Source organism: Mus pahari, chromosome 7 (genome assembly GCF_900095145.1).
Source record: "Mus pahari chromosome 7, PAHARI_EIJ_v1.1, whole genome shotgun sequence".
NCBI classification, from domain to species: Eukaryota; Metazoa; Chordata; class Mammalia; order Rodentia; family Muridae; genus Mus; species Mus pahari.
In genome coordinates, this window is record NC_034596.1 from 36,862,454 (window position 1) to 36,871,283 (window position 8,830).

At 40.1% G+C, this 8,830-nt stretch overlaps 1 pseudogene; it reads right to left on the reverse strand.

Annotated features, from left to right (window-relative positions):
• Nucleotides 1–4,648: 4,648 nt before the first annotated feature.
• The window catches only part of LOC110324704, a 25,270-nt pseudogene continuing 21,088 nt past the window's right edge, over nt 4,649–8,830 (reverse strand).

The window sequence follows — 8,830 nt, forward strand, 5'->3', positions numbered from 1 at the left end:
ACACACACACACAAACACACAGATACAGAGAGAGAGAGAGAGAGAGAGAGGGAGAGAGAGAGAGAGAGAGAGAGAGAGTCATACCGAGACAGAGAGATTTATAGTGATACAAAAACAAAGATCAAATATAAATCCTGTCACATATTGAATCCTAGACTTTGAATAGCTTACAGAAGCTGTTGAGTGCTTACTAATGTCTTCAATGGTTTCAATTTATTGGTAAAGATACAGATCACTATGGAAGAAAATTGATGGAATTATTTTTCTATAGGAAACACCAAAATATTCAAGGCTATATTTTCTTTATATTGTAGAGAAAATTGTTTTACAAAAAGTTTATTTTAGCCTACTCATTTTCACTGGAAACTTGTATGATTCAGAAAATGTGGAAATTAATTTACTTTTCAATTTGTAAAAATTAAAATTAATTCAGGTCAGTGGCATTTATAAAACTGTCTCATACCCTCAGAACCAAAATTTTAAGACAACATACTTCAATTGAATTCTTTTCATAGCAATATTTACCCTTACTATAGAAATATAGTTAGTCTTTTTATAAAGTACATTTAGAATCTCATCTCAAAATAAATACAGTAGCTATATACTGTGAGGAAAAAGCAGATTACAGTGCTTGGGGAGTGGATAAGAGTTTATAGGTGGCTACAGCTGGCTGATTCTTTATAGAACACAAAGGTGGGAGAGGGACACATTCACTTACTTGCTGGTGATGATGTATGCTCAGATCAATAATATAACGCAAGAATATTAGGCAATTTTACTTCATAATAGGTTGTGGAAAGTGACCACACTTTTGCATTTCCTGACTTTGTGGTGCTTTGGGGCTTTCAGTGGTTCCATCAACATAAAGAAAATGAGAGTCGAGTGATCTTTACTTTTGCATCACAGTAAAAATACTTGGAAGATCTGATGACCAGGAGGAAGCAGACAGATCTATAGGGCAGTTCAACTTTCAACCCAATCCCCATTTCCACATATACTTTCATGCTATTTCAAAGTTCTAAGCAGTTCAAGCCAAACTATCAGCACTCGAGTGTATTATGTCTTAACAATCAATGATGTGGTGCTGTCTCTGAGCAGAGGGAATGTTCTTCAGAACTCTGATTGTTAAGTTTCTGAATCTCATTGTTTTACTGGTGATCATTTACTATCACTGAGCTAGCCTTATTTATTGGGTGAAATGAAGTTCAGAATTAAGACTCTTGGGGTGTCAACTTATCCTTCTGAAAAATTAAATTGATGAAGTCAGAATATAACAGATTGTTTAGTATGTTAATAATCTAACATTCTGACAAAATCAAAAGAGCTGCCAAGACATGACATTATGATAGATGTATTTGAGGCTATCCTGGTCTGAGTACCAAATACTAGGCTGGTCACAGATACGCATAAGGCCCTGACTTAAAAATATGAGTAAATGTATATTACATATTTAGCATTTAAGGCTGGACAATTAAGATAGTAGTAAAGGAATGAAACATATATTGTTAAGACTGTCAACATGCTGACAAGACAAAGTAAGAAAATTAAGACTTGATCTCCATCTTACTGATAATGTTGCTGACAAAAGGCATCCTGGACTCCACTAGAAGAAGAAGAAGAAAAGTGAGTGAAGTATGTACGCAGAGCTTAGAGAAAGGGGCAGGAGGTAGGACCATGTCAAACCACTTGTGATGATTTTATTTAAAAAGTCTGAGTCTGAGAACATACTGGAGTCCTAGCTTTTTGTACCTAAGGAAATAATTAAAGCTTCCTTTCCTGACTATTTATTTGGTTGGTTATTCTTCATCTGGGTAAATGTCTCAAGGGATACATAACCTAGCTAACATACAATTCTTTTATTTCCTAGTGCTGCATGTTATGGTGATGATATAAATGTTCAGATATGCATTCCACAAGTGGGATATGCATTCCGTATTGAAATTTAACATGGTCCTTTCTGAACTTTATACAAGACTTTTGCTCTACACAGACCATAAACAGTGAAAGCAGTCTATTACAATCTATTTTAATTTATTTCATGATTTCATCACAGAAAAATTAAAAGACAGTTATATGCCTGATGTACAAAACCCTACATTATTTTAACTAACATGTTGGCAATTTTGCAAAAATGTTTGGTTTTAATTACCAAAAAAGAACCAATCCATATTAAAAATTAAATACTTGTATTTAGAAAGACAGAAAAAGAAAGAAAGAAAGAAAGAAAGAAAGAAAGAAAGAAAGAAAGAAAGAAAGGAAGGAAGGAAGGAAGGAAAAAAAGGCTTTAGCTGTTTATTAAGTTGGAGTTAGCCATAAAAACATTTTTGGCTCCTCTACAGCAACAGAAAGATTTATCTAAGCTACAACATTAAAAAAATCCATTTGGGCTGTCAACAACTCTGTCAAATATCAACCTGATATGATTTAAAGATTCAAAGCCATAAAAGAGAAATAATCATCAGATTCCTGTAGAATTTACATAGTTTCAAAGAACTGAGGAGAGTGACAAGCTGGGACTAGGGCTAATGAAGACAGAGCGGCTGGGCTAAGAGAGCTGAGCTTAGCCGGTGCTCAGGTAGGTGGTCATGGTGCTCACCTGTGCCTGCTTCCTGGTCCAGTCACAGCGTGACTTTGCTCCCCCATGTCTCAGGGACACATTTCTTCTCAGGTGCTGCCAGCTCACCTTTGCAATCACAGGTTTACTGCTCCTGTTTCAAGTGTAGTTTGCATTGCAATCCTACCCACCCCACCCCACAAACACACCAGGGAGTTTTACATCCATCAAAGGTTTTGGGCATTGATCATTTATCACACCTTTTTAAGGATGAAAGTGATGATAACTCCATTGTAGTCCTTGGGAGCTCATAACATAACAATCATCTGGAAAAGCCACTGAGGGGAAACTAGACTATGACTAAACTCTCATGATGTCATGTTCTTCAATTTTATTTTATTCCTAAACTCAAAATACTTAATCTTAATAGTCTTCCTTTTATAGGTCAAAATGATTAGAATCATAAACACATAGCAACATAACATGCCCTGGTTTTCAACCTACTATTATATCCCCTAAATAGCTATAGTATTATGTATATGAGTGGATTTTCTAACAAATGACATTTATAACATCTGAGAGAACCTAATGGTTCACTTTATGTCTTTTAAACTGCATTCCAATGTACTTTGAAGAGACACATTTATATTATGGTGACCTCAAGAGCAAAGCAGACCAACAGAATTTATTAAATTAGGGTGAGTGACACTAATAAGTGAAATTTTATAGCAGATAATTTATTAATCAACCAATAAACTGTTATTATCCAGAAATACACTGAGACCTCAAGGAACTCAATAGCAAAATAAATAACCCAAATAAAATTAGGCCAATGACCTTAAACATATGTATAAATAAAGATATAAAAATGGGTAGGTAGTAGGCATCTGAAAAAGGCTTAACATCAAAAATCAACAGGAAGATGAAAAGCAAAACTACAAGGGGCTAGTATCTTATAGATAACTCATAGGTGTTCACTAGCTAAACTCAAAAGGCAGCAGGATATAAATAGAACATAAAACAATATGGGGGTTCCTCGAAAAATGCACACAACTGACATTTGATTGAGCTATGGGGTAGATATAGCCAAAGAACGTGAAATCAGTGTGTTAGGAGTCACCCACAAGCCTATGTTTGTCTCATCACTATTCACATTAGACAAGAAATCTACAAAAGCACCCAGATGAAAGGAAAAAGTGTGGTATGTGCATGCAGTAGAGTGCTCTTCATTCCTGAGGAAGGAAGAAAGAAACAAATGCTGCCTTTTCTGTGCTGTGTATGAACCTAGAGCGCACACTGCAAAGGGAAGTCAACCAGGCATCGAACTTCAAATGCCACAAGGTTCCACTGACATGTGGAACTGAGAGAAGCTAAACTCTGAAGCAAAGAATACAATAGGGAACAAGAAATAAATATACGAGTGGGGAGGAATGGAGACTGACTCAACATCTTTTATTTTAATTTGACAATGAGCAGAGAGGATTAACACAGAGCAACTCTAGTTACTTTTGCTCACTGAGAAGCAATGGGCTTAGCAAGATCTTCCCCCATGGCTACACGTTCGCACAGTAGCCCTATTCTTTAGAGGTACAGGACATTATCATCTGTGCAGCCACCTAACTGAGCAGGACTGTCAGATCTCAGCTGAGCTGGGAGTCTTGAGTTGTCTCAGCTGGGCCACTGGAGGACAGGACCCTAAAGTCACACCTCAAAAGATGCCACTGTGCCTGGTTCTGGACCAAATCTCCTTGTTAAACAACTTATAGATAACACTATCCCTGGCTTTCTCGCCTACGGACTTGGTCCTGGGAAATGACTTCGTTTTCAAAGATGTTCCTCTTAAATCAACAATATAGTGACTCCATGAGAATACCAGGCACTTCACAAGATAGAGCCGAAATTCAATCAAACACAAACTGGGATGTGACAAGCTAGAATCATAAGGATGGGCAGCAGGAAGGCACCCTAAACCTCTATCCTAGCACAGCTCAAGACTCCCTCTAAGGCAACAGATAGGAAGGGAAGAAACAGCTTGCTTTGAACAATTTGATAATACTGTGGGGGTCCCCAGGACTGCTAGCCTCTACAGCACCCCTACTTCCCAGACTGCTCATACAGTTTGGGCAATTCATCCCACTGTGTCTGCTAACACGTGCCCGCCACCAGGGCTCCTAGGTGATACTTCTGGCAGAAGGCTGTGTCACCGTGAACGTGCCACAGCCATCTCCAGACCTGTTGCTGAGGATGGGTTCATGACAGCTCAGTGGCTTGTTCTGTTCACACACCAGCCAGATGTTGCGGTGGAGGTCACTGGGAGGCCCAGAGCCCGCAGAATCTGAGAGGACCGTGCCACTGCTAATGCCATTGCCCGTCATGTTGACCACCAGAAAATGGTGCCACTTCCTGAATTTGGAGTCCTTCCTGCTGGGAGCATCTGGGACTGTGAGGAGCAGGCTGTAGTTTCTCTGGATCGAGGCCATCCCATGAAATGCTCCTGGGACTATTCTTTACCTGGAAGGGCGACAGTACTTTTCTCAGTTTGTCCACCTCCATCCACTCATAGGAGACCCACAGTACATGCCGGAGCCACTGTTCCACCTCCTACAGGCTGGCTCAGTGGCCAGGCCCAAGGGCTCATGTGGGTGGATATAGTGACGGCTAGAACAGGACATACTCGTACTGAGTCCCAAGTGCCCGAGTAAAAATTCTACTGGGGACCTATTTGATCCTATGTTCTACTGTTTGTACTTAACTCTTTTGTTGAACCGGATTACCTGTGGTCTGTTTGACTGCGTTTGAAAGTGCCTTCATAAAAATTAATCTTCAGTTGTCAGTCGTGATTTTTATTCTCCTTGTAGACCCCTGTCTACTAAACTTAGCCTACAAAGTTCTTGTTTTTCTGCCAGCTGGGAAACATTCATAGAAATGTAGCTGTTTCTTTATCAGGAACTTTTATCATTATCAGACTTGAGTTAGCCCCAGGTAAAAGCTAAATAGGGAGGGAGGTACACAAAGAGTCCCCGGAGAATGATCTACCTTGGTTATTGGGCCGAGATTTTGTCTTTATCCTGCCGCTAATGTGTAGTTGGATTAGGTAATGCCGCATTCGCCTGGTTGCTTAGTCATATTTCTCTCTGAAGTGCCTGAATATACAGTCAGTTAAAAATGCAGGAGGCTGGAAGTAACCGTAGATTTTTAAACCCGCAGCTGTAGTAATTTATCCTCTCAGGAAAGATATACTAGTTAGGATGCTATTATAGATGGAAAACTCAGAGGGGAGGGAGTGATTGAGCCTGAATAACTCTGGCCAAGTAATAACTTCACAAATAGGAATTTCAGGTGAAAAAGATTTATGAATCAGAGAAGAGAGAGGTAAAGTGGGTTTGCCTAATGTTGAACATTTTCCATGCAGAGGAAAATGCTGAGGGGGGTCCATGCTAAATCAGTGATCCTGGGTTTCTCTCCCTTGCTCTGGTGACCCTTTGTTGGACTCAGCCTCTTATCCTTTCCTGGTGTCTCAGATCCCTCTGAGCTTCTGAGCTTCCTGACCTTTATTCTGTTCTCATTATAAGCTAACAGTTGAGGTGAGTCCTTTATTCCCAGGCCGTCCCAAACATGGTACTGGATCCTTGCCCCTGGCTTACACTCTCCAACAATTGTAAAGACACATGGAGATTCCAGATTGGAAGGCATAATACAACCCCTACAGCCTAAACTCCTTCCATATTTATATCCTTTCAAAATACCCACAGCAAATGTGCTCCAACACATACCTAATGCCTCCTAGGACTGGAAATCTCACAAATTATTTTAAAGACTTCCTCCTTATGTTGGGTATAATTCAACTCTTTAAACTCTTAAAAGTCTTCTTCATAAATTTCATTTGGCTTATAGGGTCCTGAAATTAGAAATGTAATGTCATTGCACACCATATCAGTTCAAATGTTCAAAACAAGTATCTATCATGACTCTATTTCCATGGTTTACAAATGAATCAAGCCTTTTCAATCAAACACTCTTCTTGTGATATAATTTGGGGGTAGAGAAACAGTTGTCTATAGTCACATTCTCTCATTCTTTATGTATATGTATTTATAGCTTGCTCCAAGAACAGGGGAATAATAGCTCAGTGATGTTTGACAGTTTTGAATCTGGGTTGGTCTTGTGGCTTGCCTGACTAGGGGGTCACTTCAGAAGTGATTTTTATAGGTGCCTTAAACATAAGCTTGGAATGACATTGTCACTCTCTTAAAACAGAAAAAGCCTCACCATGGTGGATAGAACTCACCTGCCAGTCACCACTCATCTCCAGACACTGAGAGGAGGCACCCAGCCCTAGTCTGACTAGCTGACTGCAGATGCTTGAATGAATTCAAATAAGACTGGGAAAACATCTCAGTTGACCAAAACCCAAACTGAGGGTCCCCCAAGATGGTGACTCGGGGGAAAGAAGAGGGTAAGAGAGTAGAGAGGCGTGAATGTGATGAGAATATATTATATACATATTTAAAAATTACCAAATAATTCATTATAAAAATAACTCAGGGTTCTGTAACCCATTGACTTACGAGGTAGCAGCTACCCAGTATTAAGTTACTAAATCACTTTCTCCCTGCCTTTTTAAAAGTTCCTCAATTGTTTGCTCTCTGGATTCTGTCCTTAGCACCTATCAACTTTCCCACTTGCTAGTGTAAGAGAGTCTCTTAAAAAAAAATCCTGTGAGAGAAGGTCAGCCTGGCATATATGAAGCTTTGTCCTTCTACTGAGGCCCCATCTGACTTGTATATCTGATTTATTTTTGCTGAGGGTGGGCCTTTTCACCCACTGACTTTAAGCAGGGCCACTTGTGTGGGCATAAGATGAAAACAGTAGCTTCCTCTCCTCCAGCAGCCCAAGACGACTATGATTTCCCAAGTGCCCTGTGAGTGTCTACTCCAGTCCATAACTGAATGTTTATTGGTCCTGCCTCATACAGCCCCTATGGAGGTAAGAGCAGCTGCTCTGAGTTCATGAGTGTCACGGATCTGTCTTGCCCATAAAACTGTCTGATGCCTTCCCACCCTATGGTCCATTCTTCCATTCTTTTTTTCCCTCTCCCATGATGTTCCCTAAGCCTTTGAGAAGCTGATATAGGTGTCCCTTTAACACTGATTGCTCGGCAAGGGGAGTGTATAGCTTTTAACCCACTGGGTTTAATCAGGGCCACTTGTGTGGGCATAGGATGCGTGAAGCTACTGAAGGCATGCTTTTTTCATGGCTTTTCCTGCCGTTTATTCAGATGTAGTTACATGGTCGTACTGTTTATGGAGAGTCTGTTAAGATGTTGATAGTTCCAAGGAAGTACGGATCTAGTTGGAGAAAGAATGATGATGCCCATAAAGTGTGTGCTTTAAGTGACTATCCCCCTTGCCCTTGAATACTTTCATCCACACTTCTCTTTTTAACTGGTGCCTTTGCTTTCTGAGTCTCTCCAAAGTTTTGTAGGCTGCAGCATGTGCTGGACCTCTTCTATAGAGCTTCAAGTGCAGCCTTCTGCAGTGATCTGACTTCCACTGGTGTTGCTGTCCACCTTCCATGGATGTAGAGAATCCTCTTATCTAGGTTTCTCTTCTTCTGATCTCCACAGCCTTGTGACTCTACATGCATTTTACTGGGAATTTCAAGGGAAAGGGTTAAGCACTTTGTACTGGCTGGTTTTGTATATCCACTTGACATTAGCTAGAGTCATCAGAAAGTAAGGAGCCTCCATAAGATTCAGCTGTAAGACATGTTTCCAATTAGTGATCAATGGGTGAGGGCCCAGGCCACAGTGGGTGCTGTCATCCCTAGGCTGATGTCCCTGAGTTCTAGAAGGAAGCAGGCTGAGCAAGCCATATGAAGCAAGCCACAAAGCAAAAACCTCTGGGCCTCTGCATCAGCTCCTGTCTCCAGGTTCCTGTACTGCTTAAATCCCTGTCCTGACTTCCTTTAGTGATAAACAGAGATGTGGAAGTGGAAGCAGAAGAAACCCTTTCCTCTCCAACTGCTTTTAGGTCATGTTCTTTTCTTGTAGCAATAGAAACCCTAAGACAACATTGAAGGATTTTAAAGACTTGCGTACATTTCAAAAAAAGATTTGATATATACTAATTAAATCCTATATTCCTAAATCTCTGTCTCCTAATAAAAATGATGCCAATTATAATACTGAAAAATTTTTAAAAAGAAAAAGAGAGAGAGAGAAGAAAAGAAAAGGAAAGGAAAGAAGAAAAGGAAAGGAAAGGAAAGGAAAGGAAA